Source organism: Aquarana catesbeiana, linkage group LG09 (genome assembly GCF_042186555.1).
Source record: "Aquarana catesbeiana isolate 2022-GZ linkage group LG09, ASM4218655v1, whole genome shotgun sequence".
Classification (NCBI taxonomy): Eukaryota; Metazoa; Chordata; class Amphibia; order Anura; family Ranidae; genus Aquarana; species Aquarana catesbeiana.
This window is the reverse complement of record NC_133332.1, coordinates 62,216,247-62,233,109: the sequence shown is the minus strand read 5'-3', so window position 1 is coordinate 62,233,109 and position 16,863 is coordinate 62,216,247.

Sequence of the window (16,863 nt, the reverse complement as noted above, 5' to 3'; positions counted from 1 at the left end):
CAGTGTGAGTACATCAACACACCTAGAGGTATGCAAGGGTAGAGACTGCCACATGTAGCAAGCCTTTCTGGAAGATAGCATTATGCTTAATCTTTCCTTTCTCTTGCCCTGAGAGATCTTCAGAGCAGCCAGGTGGGCTGGTAGTTCCTGCAGTCGGTAGAGCTGGGATCAGTGCCTACAGAGGAGATCAGTGTCTGCAGCCTACAACACTTTGTGCTACTTTCTAAAGGGACCGAAAGTCTCTTGTCCTTAAGGGGCTCTTGCTTTTTTGATTATCAGAGACTGTCAGTGTTCAGGAGGAAGACAGTTCTGGAGCGTGTACATAGCAAGGAAGTTGTCCCTGGTTATTTGTTTCAATCCAGCTGGGCATCCCAAAATTTCTATTCCCCATCTAGGTTTTTACCCCTAATAAAACAACAAAAACCAAGCTCAATGACTATTCTTTGTGTTTGGAGAAAGTGTAGAAAAAGCTTGTTGCCTGGCTGTGCAGGGGTGGGGAACCCAGTTCTGCCACAACGCTTTAAGCTGCTTGGTCCCCACTGACACACTTGTGTAACTTAGACTATGCTACTGCTCTATAATAATGCACAGAAAATAGGCCACAACAACTGGATGGTAGATTGAAAGGGTGTATTATTGCAATGCAGTTACACAATGCATGAACTAATAAACAGGCAATTTAACATGCACAAAGATGCTATACTAGATAATGTGAACACTGACCCATAGGATGGCAGTGGCACTCAACTGAACTGTAGTGATGCTAAACCAAATTATAACTGGTGCAAACAGAGTTAAGAATATTGTTATGAACTAACCCCCCCAAAATAAAGGTCCTTGTGTGCCCGCAATGCATACAACCCCAATAGTGGGTGGGTGTATACGTTCTTGACAAAGGGATACCCCTGTGGGTGGCTACAAAGTACCCGGTGCCTAATTGTCAGTCTTAGCCATTTTGTATCGGGCCCTTCTGTAATGTGGTACACGTGAAGCTGTCCCTTTAAGAGTGTGTAATAGATGTCCGATGGGCTGCTAGTAAGGAGCTGTCTCTATTGCATTATCTGTTTGCAGTAAAGGATTAAGCTTTGTAGTTCCACTCGCCACTGCTGGCATGCAACAGGTCTGCCCCCATATGCTTGCAACTCAGTTGTCCCAGAAGTCTCAGTGCTTCCGAAGCAAGGGGTGAGAGGGACACAGCCGCTCCTCCAACTGCTCTGTAATCAAAGCATAGCCGCTCTGTACACAGCAGCCTGGCAGAGAGAGAAACAGAAAAAGCGGGCAAGATCTCACACAATCTGCTCTGTAGCATGGCAGCCGATCAGGAAAGCAGGGGGCGAAGCAGGAGATTGGGCACAAGAATGCACAGCCCACTCTTAACACACACCCCGTGGCAGCAGCCAGCTACATTCCTAACACAGAGGAACCCTTAAAATAACTTTCAGATTTAGAGAACTCCTGCAAATAATTATATCTACATCTCATGGCAGATCTCAGTGAATAGTAAATAGCAGATAAATAATGAATATGGATGATGGCATTCTTCACATATTTGACACCCATGGTTGCTCTATATGATAAAATCATTTTCAGTAATAATAAAATGAATACTAATACAAACGGTCAGAAAAGAACTGCAGTTAGTGAAAATTATATTGTTTTTTACATTGGTGGTCAGAGAAATAATACCCCTGGTAGTAAATAGAAAAGTTCCCCCTTACATTGGAGGTCAGTGAAGAGCCCCCTTATAAAGCAGAAAATGGCCCCTTAGATCAGTGATCAGTAGGGGAAGGACCTTCTTACCTTGGTGGTCAGTGGAAAAGTTCCATCTTACATTTGAGGTCAGTGAAGAGCCCCTTACCCATTGGGAAAGTGTCCCTTACATTGTGGGGGAAAGGGCCTCCATACACTGGTGGTCAAAGATAGATGGTTCACATTACACTGGTGGTCACTGGGAAGAGTGCTCTTTACAATGGTGCTCAGTGGGAAGAATGCTCTTTACATTGGTGGTCAGTGGAAATAATTCACCTTACGTTGGTGGACAGTTGGAATAATGCTTCTTACATTGGCAGTAAGTGGTCAGAATGATCCTTACATTGGGTGTCAACAGGAAGATTGGTTCTTTTACATTGGTGGTCAGTGGGAGGAATGCCCCTTACCTTAGTGGTCCGTGGGAAGAATGACCCTTACCTTGGTGGTCAGTGGGAAGAATGCTCCTTACATCGGTGGTCAGTGGGGAGAATGCTCCCTTACAGCAAAAAAAGTAATTGGTGTCAGTTCTTACTTATCTGGGAGACAGACATTGATCATTGCTCAAGGAACTCCTAGAAACCTTTGGAGGAATCCCAGAGATCCACGGAGCCATGGTTGAGAAAGACTGTCATATACGCACACCAGATCCAAAGCATACGGTAGACTAAAACACGAAGACGTATTCAAATGACTCAGGCCCACTACACACACTTTTACACCATAACCTGTATATGCATAACCCAAATCCAGTATACATAGGGTACTACTACATCCAAACCAGTATACACGCTACTACAGCATGTCCTACAGTATCTCACAAAGTGAGTACATCCCTCACATTTTTGTAAATATTTTATTATATTTTTTCATGTGACTTCACTGAAGAAATAACAATTTGGTACAATGTAAAGTAGTGAGTGTATAGCTTGTATAACAGTGTAAATTTGCTGTCCTCTCAAAATAACTCAACACACAACCAATAATGTCTAAACCGCTGGCAACAAAAATGACTACACCCCTAAGTGAAAATGTCCAAATTGGGCCCAACTAGCCATTTTCCCTCCCCAGTGTCATGTGACTTGTTTTACAAGGTCTCAGGTATGAATGGGGAGCAGATGTGTTAAATTTGGTGTTATCGCTCTCACTCTCACTCTCTCATACTGGTCACTGGAACAAAAATGAGTACACCCCCTAAGTGAAAATGTCCAAATTGGGACCAAAGTGTCAATATTTTGTGTGGCCACCATTATTTTCCAGCACTGCTTTAACCCTCTTGGGTATGGAATTCACCAGAGCTTCACAGGTTGCCACTGGAGTCCTCTTCCACTCCTCCATGATGACATCACAGAGCTTGTGGATGTTAGAGACCTTGCACTCTTTCATCTTCCGTTTGAGGATGCCCCACAGATGCTCAATAGGGTTTAGGTCTGGAGACATGCTTGTCCAGTCTATCACCTTTACCCTCAGCTTCTTTAGCAAAGCAGTGGTCATCTTGGAGGAGTGTTTTGGGTCGTTATCATGTTGGAATACTGCCGTGCGGCCCAGTCTCCGAAGGGAGGGGATCATGCTCTACTTCAGTATGTCACAGTACATGTTGGCATTCATGGTTCCCTCAATAAACTGTAGCTCCCCAGTGCTGGCAGCACTCATGCAGCCCTAAACCATGACACTCCCACCACCATACTTGACTGTAGGCAAGACACACTTGTCTTTGTACTCCTCACCTGGTTGCTGCCACACACGCTTGACACCATCTGACCCAAATAAGTTTATCTTGAGCTCACCAGATCACAGGACAGTAATCTAACCAATTTGATGCAGTGTGCGGCGTATGTTCTGAGCACTGACAGGCTGACCCGCCTCCCTTCAACCTCTGCAGCAATGCTGGCAGCACTCATACGTCTATTTCCCAAAGACAATCTCTGGATATGACGCTGAGCACGTGCACTCAACTCCTTTGGTCAACCATGGCGAGGCCTGTTCTGAGTGGAACCTGTCCTGTTAAAACGCTGTATGATCTTGGGCACCATGCTGCAGCTCAGGTTCAGGGTCTTGGCAATCTTCTTATAGCCTAGGCCATCTTTATGTAGAGCAATAATTATTTTTTTCAGATCCTCAATGATTTCACTTTGCCATGAGGTGCCATGTTGAACTTCCAGTGACCAGTATGAGAGAGTGAGAGCGATAACACCAAATTTAACACACCTGCTCCCCATTTACACCTGAGACTTTGTAAAACAAATCACATGACACTGGGGAGAGAAAATGGCTAGATGGGCCCAATTTGGACATTTTCACTTAGGGGTGTACTCACTTTTGTTGCCAGCAGTTTAGACATTAATGGCTGTGTGTTGAGTTATTTTGAGGGGACAGCAAATTTACACTATTATACAAGCTGTACACTCACTACTTTATATTGTAGCAAAATGTAATTTCTTCAGTGTTGTCACATGAAAAGATATAATAAAATATTTACAAAAATGTGAGGGATGTATTCACTTTGTGAGATACTGTAGGACATGCTGTAGTAGCGTGTATACTGGTTTGGATGTAGTAGTATATACACAGGATGTAGTACTGTATATACACAGCGCCCAAGCCCCAAATATCACAATACCCTGAACTGCATACAGCCTATTCTACACACAGATCTGTATACAAAGAGCCCAGGTCCAGTATACACACTACTACATCATTACATGACCTCTTTGTACACCTTTACACATAAATCAATATATAGCGCACAGAATTCCCACTACTATACGTCATGCTTTTTCTCCCCGGAGCTCTCAGTATCAGTAACCAAGGTAAACAGCCAAGTGTTTTAGCAGGAACAGACTTAGTTTTCACTGAATTACCTCCCAAACAGAAACCAAACACTAGATTACAGGGGATAAAAAAAAAAGTACAATGTATTAACTCCAAATCATTCTATGACTCAACAGTAGAAAAAAATAGAACTATAAGCAACATTTTTTTTTTCATTTTGGATAAAGCAAAGGAGGGTAGTAACCCCTGTAAGCCTCACAGATTCTCTCCATCTGTGACCCATTGCGGAGATTTCCCTTGACTTCCGGTCCCATAGCCAAATCGGAAGTGAGAGCAAATCCCTGCAAATTAAGGGAATTCCTTGGGGGCCCCAAGGTCACCAGAACTAGTGTCCCCATTGGAAGATTTCCCCTCTATTACTTTTCTGGGGACAACCCATAATTGAGATTTTCTTTTGCTTTCACTTTCAATGAAAATTGGTAAACAGGACAAATAGAGAGAGGGAATCTCCTTAACAGGGACACAGACTGCAATAAAAACTGACAGGGGTCCTAATCCCTCTCCATTTTATCAAATACTAAAAAAGGTTTTGCCTTTAGTTATACTTTAATACACATACAAAAAAGTATAGGAATGCAAAATATATATTTAAAGCAGAAGTAAATCTTCAGGGAAAAATAAAGAAAAAATAGGGCCCCAGGAGCTTTTGCCATAATGTACAAGTGTGCATATTTGCACATTATGACACATTTACCTTGCTAAGTGGAGCCCTCTATTGCTGGGGTGTCCGTACTGTCCTCCAATAATGACACTTCCATCTTTACCCAGTCTTCTTCTAGGTTCCGGGTCATATGCCACGTACAAACGATCAGACATTCCGACAACAAAACCGTGGATTTTTTTTCCGACGGATGTTGGCTCAAACTTGTCTTGCATACACACGGTCACACAAATCTTGTCGGAAATTCCGAACGTAAAAAACGCTGTGACGTAAAACACGTACGACGAGCCGAGAAAAATGAAGTTCAATGGCCAGTGCGGCTCTTCTGCTTGATTCCGAGCATGTGTGGACTTTGTCGGAATTGTGTATTTCCGACAACAAGTTTTGTTGTCGGAAAATTTGAGAACCAGCTCTCAAACATTTGCTGTCGGAAATTCCGACAGCAAATGTCCGATGGAGCATACACACGGTCGGAATTTCCGACAACAAGCTCGCATCGAACATTTGTTGTCGGAAATTCCAATCGTGTATACGGGGCAATAGACTATCTTGTTTGGCCGGGCTGGAATGACGTAATTTCGGCTCATGCATAGCATATTTGCACATTATGACACACTTACCTAGCAAAGTGGACCCCTCAAGTGCTGCAGTGTTCATTGTGCCCTAAACTGTCAAGACGTATATCTTTACCCTTGTTTGATGAGTTTGGTGAGTGTTGATTCACACTTTTCATTTTGCACTTTTCATTTCGCACTTTTCATTTTGCGCTTTTCAGTTCGTTTCTGAACGGTCGTTCGTCAACCAGATATGTTGCGGAATCGGAGGAGATAACGTGTTATTTATTATTGGCCTTGGAGTTATTGCTTTGACATTATTTTTTTGGTTGAATAATGATTTGATTTGGTATATTTTCTATATTTTGGATGCACAGAATTCACTTTTTGTTTAAGTTCTATTGGCAGATATCATGTCCATTTTTTTTTATTTGTTTTCTTTTTTTAATGCACAATAAAAAAATTGTGTAGAATAATACTTGGCTATGTGTTTTACTTCAAATGACAGTTTGGTAGTAGGCAGTTACATTTAAAAAAATACAATGTAAAATTGACAAGGGACACCAACATAGTTTTATCTTTGATCTTAAAAACCATGGGATAATGGTGTTGTGGTAATTTGCCCAAATAAAAAAAAAAACATAATAATATTATTCTGATATCACTACCCTGTTTCTGAAAATAAGACCTAGCGTGATTGTCGGTGATGGCTGCAATATAAGCCCTACCCCCCAAATAAGCCCTAGTTAAAGTCCTTGTAGGTCTTATTTTCAGGGTAGGGCTTATTTTGGGGGAAACAGGGTAGGGCTTATTTGGGGGGTAGGGCTTATATTGCAGTCATCGCTGACAATCACGCTAGGTCTTATTTTCGGGGAAACAAAAAAAAAGCCTTTGAAAATCCGTTTGCAATAACTCCATCAGTATCACCAGCAAAGCAGCTTCATTATTATGCCATTAAAGAAGAAAAGAATGTGCGCTGCATTTGGAGATTTCATAATTTGCCACGTCACGAATGTTAATTCTCCATTACAAACGCTAGTTTACAAGACCGACCACTTCTGGCTCGTCCTTGCTTCCGAGCATGCGTGTTTGTACTTTGGACTTTTGTCCGACGGACTTGTGTACACATGCTTGGAAAATCTGACAACACACATTTGTCCGTGAAAAATTTTAAAACCTGCTAGCCAACATTTGTCCACAGAAAATCCAATAACAATTGTCCGATGGAGTTTACACACGGTCGGATTTACCGCCAACAGCCTGTCATCAAACATTTCCCGTCGGAAAGTCCGATCGTGTGTACGCGGCTTTAGGCTACCTTAGTTGACTGGACTGGGATGACATAACTTATTGCGGGAGCAAAAACTAGACTATGTGTGCTTTATGTCCACATCCCAGCAAATCATGTACAACTATGAAAAAATATGTAGTCATGGACTTTGTGGACATATAGAAGAGAAACTGAGCTTCATAAAACAACTTTATTATGTACCATTATAAATCTATTACACAACATTGAAAATGACTTCCCATATAGGGGTTCACAACATGCAAAGATTCAGATTTTAGTTCACATGTGGACTCGACACATTTCAGGAATTCTTCTTCAGGATCACACGTGATAGATTTAGTACACTGGAACCCATTCCTAATCCCTATCAGCCTGTAGGGTAGACTGGAATTCATAGCATGTTGTCAGGGCTTGGACTTGAACCTGGGACCTTGGCTGTGTCTGGCAATGACTCTTCTTGCTGAGCCACCTGGAATGCTAGACAGTGACCTGAACTATTCTTTGAATCATCCTGCCATGAACCTTGTTTGTCTAGAACCTTGAATTGAGCTCTTTGCTCCTCCCATGAATTTCCTGATTTAAGTCATGTCACTGCACTTCCTGTTTGCCAGATGATTGTGCTCTCTCCAGTCAACATCTCGCTTTTGTTTCTCCTGCTGCTGTCCATATCTTTGCTACCATTCGTTACCGACCTTTGGCTTGTTCCTGGACTGCGCTTAATCCCAACCCGCAACCACTCGTAACTGACCTTTGGCTTGTTTACTGACTACGCTTCTGCTTGATCCCTACCTGCTTTATCTGCTACTGGTCCCCAGCTTGCTCACCGACTGGTGGGGTAATCATGAGGACTGCAACCTGATACTAACACGCAGCAAAACCTCCACCATCAGGAGCTCTGGTGAATACCGGTTAGTACTTAGACTCTGCACCTCAGATGAACCCAAGCCATCAAACAGGATGACCTGCTTGTATACCTGTCGCACTTGCAGGTGGGTGCTGCTCCACTGCTATAGCTACTGGCCTCCGTGCCTGACTCCAGACAGTGACACTTGCTTATGTTGCTTATATAGGTGCAAATGAGTAAACCAAGGTGAAGCCACTGCCTCTTGGGTGGGAAATTCAGGTACAATCAATAAACAGCCAATGGTCTAGAGCCAATGGTACACATAATCTTAAAACAGATGGACTGACTTCCCAATGAGGAACCATCCAGATCAAATGTGAGTAAATCACCATCAAGACAATGTGGTAGTCAAAATAGTCAAGGCACATACATTCCAAAGAGGAGGCTCTTATTAAGTATCTTAGAAACAAACTCAGTTCACATCAATCCAGCTGAGTTTGTTTTCTTATCAAGAGCCCCCTCTTTGGAATATATATGCATTGACTATTTGGACTACCATGCTGTCTTTATGATGATTAGCTCACATTGGGTCTGGATGGTTCCCTATTGGGAAGTCCTTCTATTTTAATATTTTGTGTACAAGACCATTTGCTGTTTGTTGATTGTACCTCAATTTCCCACCCGAGAGGCAGTGGCTTCACCTTGGTTTACCTAGTTGCACCTCTATGGGCAACATACACATGCTATGGATTCCAGTTTACCCTACTGGCTGGTATTACTCTATTAAATATTAGTAGTGGGTTCCAGTGTACTGATTCTGTCACATATGTACCTGATGAAGGATTACCGAAATACGTTGAGTTCACATGTGAACTGTAATCTGAATCTTTGCATGTTGGGAACCTCTATGCGGAGAGTCATTTTTAATGTTTTGTAATAGATTTTTAATGGTGCATAATAAAGTTGTTTTTATGGCACTCAGTTTCTCTTCTATATGTCCACAAAGTCCATGACTACATATTTTGTTCATAGTTGTACATGGAATGACATAACTCCTGTCCCTGTACAGCATATTTACATATTATGACACACTTACCTGGAAAAGCAGATCCCTCTACCCTGCGTAATCAGTGCTTCCCTCCATTGCCGACGATTCAATCTTTATCCAGTCTTCTTCTAGATTTGGAGTCTCAGACTGTTTTGAAAGGTCGGGTTGGGGTGACATAACTCCGGCTCACACACAGCATATTTATACATTATGACACACTTACTATATCTGGCAAAGCAGATCCCTTCAGTGTTGTGATGTCAATGCTGCCCTCAATTGCTGACACTTCCATCTTTACCCAGCCTTCTTTAAGGTTTAGAGTCTTAGGCCATCTTGACTGATTTTGCAGCCAATGATTCTAGTAAAAGTAAGCCGAGCGGCTATACAGCTGCTGGACTACTTTTGCATGCGGCGGAAGGGGACCCCCCCCCCCACACACACACACACACACACACATACACTATCTTTACCAGGTTCTATAGCTTGATCAGTGAGCCCAGAAAGGATGTGACTGGTGGCATCTGGTTCCAGGCACACAGTGAGAGGAACTGATGTTGTTCCCACCACTGTGTGTAGTCAGAAACCGGTCTCATGTAAACTAGCCATTACCTGCTTGTGAAGCATCAGATCAAACCGATTTCAGTTTGATCTGATGCTTTGGAGACCAGAGGAAAGATATGGGGTCTAATAGATCTCTCCATGAAGAGTACCTGTCACAGCCCATGCTATCACAAGGGATGTTGAGCATCCTATGTGATAGCAAGGGATAGAGTTTGATAACAACACCATTTATTCCTTTACTATGAAAATGATCATTTATTGATTGACATGCTTGTTCTGTTTATTGCATTGATCACATTACTACGTATAGAGCAAGCTTACCAAAGTCTTTAGAATTAGGAAAGTATATAGCTTGACAGGCTTTAGATGAGGTGGCTACATTAGTTTTCTTTTTTCAGACTTTTTTCCTTTAGGGCTTGTTTAGACATGCAACAATATTTACTGCCCCTCTGAAAAGTGATCCATGGTGGATAGATTTTCAGCAGAAGTTGATAGACTGTTTAAAAGCCATGTGCTGGTTTCTATCTGTCTGTGTTAACCACTCAAACTCTGCAGCACCGCACAGTGACTGCTTGCCCCTCAGCCACCCATGTAAATGAGGCCTTACACTTGGTGATTACACACCTTCTGTCCTAGGGTGGCTACGTTTACTTGTCCACCGTGTCTATGGAGGGAGTCATAGATTCACCCAAGTTGAATTTCATTCAGGTCTTCTCTTCAGCGCCATTATATAGGGGGGGGGGGGGGGTATTAGTTTACAGGAGAATGATAGCATTGCTTTTAATCACAGTTCAGTTTATGGGAAGTGACAAGGACACTGCACGTCTGGAAGGATCAGCGGTATTTTCTGTACCTAGTGCACATGTTCTTAGACTGTAGAAAGAAAGCTAATGCAACCACCACATAAGGATTTGTAAGCTGTAGTATCACAGAGATGCCTTTTGATGTTCACAGGATGGTGATCTCAGTTTAATGACAGCTGTCCCTGTCTGGTATATATTATAATGACTGAGCTGGGACGGGGTTAATTCTCTGCAAGGGTCTCCCTTATGTCATTCGGGTGGGTCAGCAATCCAGCTTTAGAACGTCACTTCAGACAGACTATAAAACAACAGTTACACCCAGCTGCGATAATGCCCAGCAATTCCTAGGCAGAGGACACGGATTTCTCGGAAGGGAAATTCATCATGTTAAGCAAAAAAGTTGTGGCTACAATGATTGCTTAAAGAGGACTTGTTACCTTAGCCAAGTTAAAGTGTTTCTACAGAAGGCCTCCTCCTCGACCCCCATATGCTATCCTTACCAACGTGACAGTGCAGATCTTAGCACTCTGAAATAGGAGGAGGTCTATGCTTCTCAATACCCATATTGTTATAATATTTTTGCACTTTTTTTTACATCTAACTATAATAATTAAATAAAACAGAGCAGGATGTTTATCAAAAATCTGTTTGCCATTAAAAAATTTAAAAACAATTTAGGTATGCAAGTTATTCACAGAGTTATTATAAAGGTAACTTACACATGCTGCCATTGCTGAATTTGGCCGAAGTATCTAGGCATGACCTTTGGTTGGCGAAAGGATTAAAGTGAGTGTAAACCTTAGACATGAAATATAAATAAAGCATATCCCTCTATAGTGTGTACTTGTCTCAATTAAGAGCTCAAAGTCTCATTTCTGTCTGCTGCCTCGTTTCTTTGCGATCAGCATGAATCACTTCTGCAACATTCTCCTGACACCAAGAGATAAAAAGGTGACTGGGAGGGAGCTCCTGTGATTGACAGTCTAAGCTTTAGTCCTTTGGGCTGTGTAAAGGGTGGGCATGTCCCTTCGCTCCAATCAACTCTCAGAGCTCTCATTGAGCTCTGCAGAGTGTAACTTCAGCTCTCTGCAGGGGTGAATGAATGAAAAATTTATAAAGCGCTGCAAATGCGAACTGAATCGCCTCAAGGCGCTAATGCGTTTGATGTTGTCAGCTTCTAGAAGAGGAAGGTCTTGAGTTTTTTCCTGAAAGCCAGGTGGTTTTCTTCCATGCGGATGTGGGGCGGAAGTGCGTTCCATAGCCGAGGTCCTTGGACTGCGAATCTTCATTCTCCCTTTGCTTTGTAGCGGTATTTGGGAATGAGAAGATGATCGAAGATTGAGATTTGGTGTGTAATGTTTTATTCCCTCTTGAAGATATTGAGGCGCGTTTCCTTGTATGCATTTGTGGGTGAGGCAGAGGGTCTTGAATGTGATCCGATTCTTTACGGTAAGCCAATGTAGGCTCCTCAGGGATGGGGAGATTGACTCCCAGGGTTTTTTTCCTGTTAACAGTCTTGCCGCCGCATTTTGGATGAGTTGTAGGCGCGCAAGCTGATATTGGGGTAATCCTATGTAGAGCGAGTTAGCGTAATCGAGTTGGGAATTGATGATTGTTCCAACTACTGCTGCTTTGTCCTCATCTGGGATGAAAGGGATAAGTCTACATAACAGGCGGAGGAGATGGTGGGATCCGCTAACTACCGATCCTATTTGTGCATCCATTGTCATTTCTGAGTCAAAGATAACTCTGAGACTCTTGGCTTTGGTACTTGGAGAGATGGTCTGTCCGAAGATGGTGGGAGGTGTCCACGGAGTCTTGTTTTTGGCATTTTGGTTAGCGTGTAGGAGAAGAAGTTCAGTTTTTGAACCGTTGAGTTTGAGGGAGCTAGTGGTCATCCAGTCATCTATCAGAGTGATGCATTTCTCTAATTGTTGATGGTGGTCCTTTTGTCCGGTGATGCGAAGGTACAGTTGGGTGTCATCCGCGTATGAGTGGAAGCAGAGGTCCGATTTTCTGATGATTTTGAGGAGTGGGCGGATGTAGCTGTTGAATAGCACTGGTGACAAGGGTGAACCCTGCTGGACTCCACAGGAGATTGTGCTGGTTTCAGAAGTGAATGCTCCCAGTCTCACTGTCTGAGAGCGATTCTCTAAGAAGGATGCAAACCATTTTTGACCAGAATCTGTGACTCCTGCTACTTCTGTGAGGCGGGCGAGTAGAGTATTGTGGTCCACTGTATCAAATGCTGCACTGAGGTCTAATAGTACCAGGAGACATGATTCTCCGTCATCTGCTGCTTCCAGGGCATCGTCCCATATTTTGAAAAGTGCTGTTTCTGTGCCATGCCCTGGGTGAAAACCTGATTGCAGAGGATCCAGGAGTTGGTGTGTGTCCAGGTGGTGCTGTAGCTGTTGTACTACCGCTTTCTCCATAATCTTGGAGATGGTGTTGAGGCTTGTTATTGGTCTGTGGTAGTTAGGATCCATAGGATCGAGATTGGGTTTCTTTAGTAGGGGTTTGATGATACCTTGCTTGAGGGTGGTTGGCACAATCCCCTCTTTGAATGACTGATTTATGAGGTGTGTTATAGTAGGGGCCAGAATGTCGGAACACTCTTTCAGGAGTTTTGTGGGAATTATGTCATTTGGAGATGTGCTGTCTCGAAGACTTCTCATAATGTTTCTAGTCTTGTCAGTGGAGATTGGTGTTAAAGAGAAATCTGGTGGTTTTGTAATGTTCATGTCGATATCCTCTTCTTGCTTTGGGTGAGTTGTTTTTTTCTGATGAATTGATTTCCGAATATTGTCGATTTTGTCGATGAAGAAATTTGATAGCTCATTGCAGAATTCTTGAGTATCATTTACTGGGGGCTCTAAGTAGGTAGGGTTCATTGATTGGGCGACTATTTTGAAAAGTTCCCGCGGTCGGTTTAAAGCAGTTGAGATGGTGTTTGAAAAATGTTCTTTTTTGGCTTTGAAGATTGCTTTGTGGTATTTCACAGTGAGTACTTTGTATTTTGTATGGTTTTCCTTGGTAGGCTTTCTTCTCCATGCCCTTTCAGCTCTTCTACGTTCTTGCTTGAGTAGGGTGCGAGTGCCATTAAACCATCTGGAGTTTTTTTTGCGGATGAGTGTTCTGCGTTTTGGCGCCACTAAGTCTGCTGTTTGTAGTAGTGCCTTGTTTAGGAAGTTGAGTGTTTGTTCTGTTGAGAGGTTTAAGTTTAACAATGGTATTTTGTTTGATAATGTGGTTTTGAAGAGTTCAGAGTGTAGTTTCTTCTGAGGTCTGTTCCAATGTGTTGTTGTTATATGTTTCTGTTTTTGGAGGGTGGTGTTGGTGGCGATTTTAAACTTGATGGCGTGGTGGTCTGTCCATGGAAGCGGTGTGTTGCCGAATATGTTGATGTCCATATTCTGTTCGAAGATGAGGTCTAGCGTGTGTCCTGAACCATGCGTGGGAGCATTTATCAGCTGTTAAAGACCTAGTTCTTCCAATTGGATAATGCAGGCGGTCGCGATAGGGTCTTGGGTAGAGTTTGCCCAGAGGTTAACGTCCCCAAGTATCAGAAAATTTTTGTTTTTCAGGGTGTGCATTGAAATGAATTCAGTGAGTGGTGTAAGGAGATTGGTCTTTGGTCCTGGTGGTCTGTAGCATAGTAGTATATGAATGGTGTCTTGGGGTGTTGTTTGAAGCCACAGGGAGAGTGTTTCCATGAAAGGCACTGAGTTCTGTGAAGTTGGTTTGGTGAACACAAGGTGCGATTTGAAGATCACTGCTAGGCCTCCTCCTTTTTTTCCTATTCTATGCTCAGTTAGGATGTTGTAGTTCTCAGGCACCAGTTCCGTTAGGATGGTGTTGCAGTCGGGTGTTAGCCAGCTTTCTGTAATGAAGAGGCAATCTATGTTGTTTTCGGTGATGAAGTCGTGGATTTCCAGTCTGTGCTTGCCTGCAGATCTGGTGTTGATCAGGGCGCATGCTAGTTGTTGTGGTTGGATTGGTGTCTCCCTGTATTTGATGGTTGATTGTGGTTTGGTCTGTAATAATTTTTCTTTTTTTAGTCTTTTTTGAGTGGCGGTTGGTACAGTTAAGGCGGTGTTTCTTAGCCTGTGGAGGGCGTCCGCAGTGTACTTGAAATTGCACATGATGGTAAAGACTGTTGCTGAAGGAGGATGCTGAGTTGCTGGGGGATGGAGGGATTGGATGGCTGCTTCTGCTGCTGGAGATATAGTTGCCGGCTGAATGATGATGTGGAGTGCTGGGGTGATGGGGGGCTACCTACCTCCCTCCTGTTGGTCCAGAGGAAGGCGAAAAACCCCTAGCTGAGCTAGCCAATCGCTACAGCAGAGGAAAAAATTCCTTCCTGACCCCCCGAAGGGCGATCGACTCAAGAAGCCTGGATCAACTGCTAGGGTACCCGGTGAGCTTACCTGAGCAGGAAGATCCGGAGGAGAGGGGGGGCAATTGGTAGGGGGGGTGCCGGCTTACTGATTAGCCTAGTGGTGCCTGCGACTTGGAGGATCTATGGAGGACGCTAGTCAGGCCAGAGCCGTGGAATCCTGGTCCCCGGTGTTAACCTGTGTCCCTGCAGGGGGTGTTCCATGTGAAATAGGGCACGGGCCCTCTGGACGGGTGTGGGAGGGGTGTGAGGTGCTGGCTTGCCGGAGCTATGCCGCAGCCGTGGTCTGACCCCTGAGTCTATTGGCTTAGAGCAGTGGAGGTGATTGGACGGCGGCTGCGGTGGTGCCCTGGGGGGGGGACGGGGCCGGGCAGAGGGGGTCCGAGGGATAGTGGGTCCAACCTGGAGGTGGATCGGTGCAGACCTGGGAGGGTCGGGAGGGAGCGGGTCCTGATACTGACCTGCTGGGTGGCGATCTGGCTGAGCTCCGGGGAAGGGTGGAGATTGCGGCCTCCTGGGTGGACCAAGATGGCCGACTTGCTAGGCCCGAGCCGCGGGCTGTCCTGATGCTCGGCTCCCGGGTGGTTGTGGTCCGTCTGCTGATTGTGCCCGGTAGGATGGAGTCCTCGGCTTCTGATGGAGGCTGGGGGGTGAGCGGCGGGCCGCGTTAGCGGAGCTGGCTGGAGCCGCGGTGTGTCCTGTGGGACTGCTCCGGAGGCTGATAGCTGAGATCAGCTGATAGCGTTACTTGCGTTACTTGGCGTGACGGCGTGGTGAGTGGTGATAGTGGAGCTGGCGGAGCGATGGAAGGGTCCGGGGATCCCGTTCCGTTCCCGTAGCTGGGTGAGGGGGGTCCCGGTGACTATACAGCTGGGAGTCCGGGATAGTCCTGGTGAAGGAAGGCTAAAAGGTGGCCGGATGGCCGGAGCTACTGGAAGCCGGAGCTTCACACGCACGTCTGCTGACCTGGTGGACCTGGTGGACTGACCATTCGGGCACTTGGGCACAGCCCGAGGGGCCCATGCCCTAAGGGGCCCCATCAGGGTTGCCAGCCTCAATAAAACGAGGGACAGTATGTAAAAATCTGTATTTTTAAAAAAAAATCTCAAGATTATAGCTGTCCCGCCTCTCCAGTACCTTTTCAGTGTGTGTATGTGTATTCTGTGTGTGTATACTGTGTGTATATTGTGTGTCTGTGTGTGTATACTGTGTGTGTGTATACTGTGTGTCCCTATAATCTATTGCCTGGGGGCCCCATAATCTCCTATTGCCTGGGAGCCCCATAATCTCCTATTGCCGGGGGCCCCATAATCTTCTCCTATTGCCCGGGGGCCCCATAATCTTCTATTGCCCAAGGCCCCCATGAGTTGTCAGTCCGCCCCTGGCTCTCTGCCCCTTTTTTTCTGAACTCTCAGACAAGCTTTACAAATTCTGCTCTTTAAACATCTGTAGAGAATAGATGGCTGAAAATAAACATGTACAGTAAAACCTTGGATTGCGAGCATAATTCGTTCTGGAAGCATGCTTGTAATCCAAAGCTCTTGTATATCAAAGCGAATTTCCCCATAAGAAATAATGGAAACTCAAATGATTCAATCCACAATCATTTATTCATAGGTCCTTCAGTTTATAGTCCATATAAAAAGATTATGGAAATGTGATAGGTTGTGTAACCATAAAATGTCCATCCACAAATGGAAGTCTCCACAAGGGGATTAGAAGCAAAATCCAGCAGGAGCTACTGAGTATAAAAGAGAAGAGAGTCTCCTCTAAGTGTAGCAATATGGTTACATTTAGAGCCCTTTCACACTCGCAGCGCCAGGGCCTCGGCGGTAAAGCGCCAGTATTTTTAGCGGTGCTTCACCGCCGTTTTAGCTGCTCTTTTCGGTCACTAGTGGGGTGCTTTTAACCCCCGCTAGCGACTGAAAAAGGGTTAAAAGCACCAGCAAAGCGCGCTGCAGCGGCGCTTTGCCGGGGCTTCGGCGGCGCTGCCCAATGATTTTAATGGGCAGGGGCACACCGCTCCTAAAGCGCCTCAAAGAAGCTGCTTGCAAGACTTTTTTTGACGTCCTGCCAATGCACCGCGCTCCAGTGTGAAAGCACTTGGGATTTCACATTAGAGTG